The sequence below is a fragment of the Chanos chanos genome, chromosome 5, assembly GCF_902362185.1.
Source record: "Chanos chanos chromosome 5, fChaCha1.1, whole genome shotgun sequence".
In the NCBI taxonomy this organism is placed as follows: domain Eukaryota; kingdom Metazoa; phylum Chordata; class Actinopteri; order Gonorynchiformes; family Chanidae; genus Chanos; species Chanos chanos.
This window is the reverse complement of record NC_044499.1, coordinates 1,508,391-1,510,203: the sequence shown is the minus strand read 5'-3', so window position 1 is coordinate 1,510,203 and position 1,813 is coordinate 1,508,391. Positions and strand designations below refer to the sequence as shown.

At 42.6% G+C, this 1,813-nt stretch overlaps 1 protein-coding gene across 1 annotated transcript in view; it reads right to left on the bottom strand.

Annotated features, from left to right (window-relative positions):
- The window catches only part of crema (cAMP responsive element modulator a), a 14,499-nt gene extending 12,686 nt beyond the window's left edge, over positions 1 to 1,813 (bottom strand). Inside the window, exon 1 of the mRNA XM_030773344.1 lies at positions 1,684 to 1,813. The gene's annotated coding sequence lies outside the window, so the exon portion shown is untranslated. The remainder of the gene's footprint in view (positions 1 to 1,683) is intronic.

Sequence of the window (1,813 nt, the reverse complement as noted above, 5' to 3'; positions counted from 1 at the left end):
TTTGCTCCCATACAGGTAAATTCTCTGTGCCTTTGCTCCCATACAGGTAAATTCTCTGTGCCTTTTCTTACCCTACAGGTAAATTCTCTGTGTCTTTGCTCCCATACAGGTAAATTCTCTATGCCTTTTCTTACCCTACAGGTAAACTGTCTGTGTGTTACAGTTCACACAGTAAGTGCTCTGCTCTAGGAGCGTCTGGCTTTGCGTCCAAATCAGGGGTGAGGTCACAGCACTATTCTGTCACAGTTCTGAACGCTGTTCTCAAAGACAGGAGAGGCAAAAACATAAGACGCCATTAAAATGTTTTTTTCAGATTGATACTGTAAAGACAGGAGATGGAAAAATATCAAATGTTACTGTAATTGTAAAAATGACCTGGTCTTTCAGATTGATACTTTAATTAGCACAGCTGCTGTAGGAGTCACTTTCACAGAAATACTGGCGCGATTGCACACATATGGAAGTACACACACACATTTGTGTCGTCAGAGTAGTTAAAAGGGAAGCGGCATCTCACTTGTAATTTAATATTACCACGTATGCGCGAACCCTGATTTGTTTGTTCAGTATGACACAAAAACAAGTGTTAAAAACGGCAAAAAAAAAAAAAAAAAAAAGAATTCCAGTCAATGCATTTTTTGTATGAGCCGCTACTTTGACTTTGCTAAACATACGCGCGCGCGGCTGCACATTTTATCCGCTGTTTTTTTTGTTTTGTTGGGGTTTTTTGGGAGGAGGGGGGGGGGGTGTCGCCAACGGCCCAACGGCCACTTTTCACTTCCTTCTTTTCTTTTGAAATTACATGGTCAAAACACACTCTGCAATGTGGATACTGTCATTTTAACATGCGGACGACCTGTCACGTCGCAAAAATACTAGACATAGGCTACTCTCTACTCTGCTGTAACGTTGATTTTCGGCGCGTACGTCCCCAGTCATGCTGAATGCTTTATTTGTATTGTGTTGTTAACAGTCACTCACAAATGACTGAATAAGTACTTAACCAGCTGCGCAATCACATCTGCTTGTACGGCCTTACAAACGTATTTTTGATGGCGTGGTGTGGAAACGATATTTCACGTTGTCTAGTATAACTTCACATTGCAAAGTTGGAGGGTTCTAACGACGTAGCATGAGAAGACTGACTTCCTAGTCCTGTGATATTTTGACAGTATCAGACACTTCGGGCGTGTGTGTGTGTATGCATGTGTGTGTTATGTAAGAACTGTTGCTGCCAAGCGAACTAGGGACTCATCTGAAACATAAAATTGAGTTACGTGTACAATTAGCGAATATTGCCCTAGCTTTGACACGTTTATGACAAGAAATTAAAGCTCTGGTTAATGGTGCCATCCGAAACCTTACATAAGCTCCAGTAACCTTGCTAAAATTACATCTAACTTGGCATTACTTGGTTTAAACGGCATTCGTCCATAACTGAAACTGTAATGTTAGATTTGTTTCTCGAGACGTGTCCCCTGTCGTCGTCGGTCGGAACGTGTTTCGTCTCCGGGGTCATGTTTGTTCAGCTACAGCAATTTGGATAGTCATTGAAAAAAAAATCAATATTAATATCCAATTCTGACCAGAGAACTTCACTGTCTCTCTCCCTCTCTCTCTCTCTCTCTCCCTCTCTCTCTCTCTAACTCCAACTGTTCTTCTACTAGCCAAGCTCTAACTTACCGAAGTTTCTACGTAGAGAGACTCGTCACTAATTGCCCGACTCGATGCACACGTAGTTCCCACGTCAGCTCCGATGATGCGGCCGAAAAAAAGTGTCGGTAATGCCGGCCCGGGCGGCCGGCTAAACACA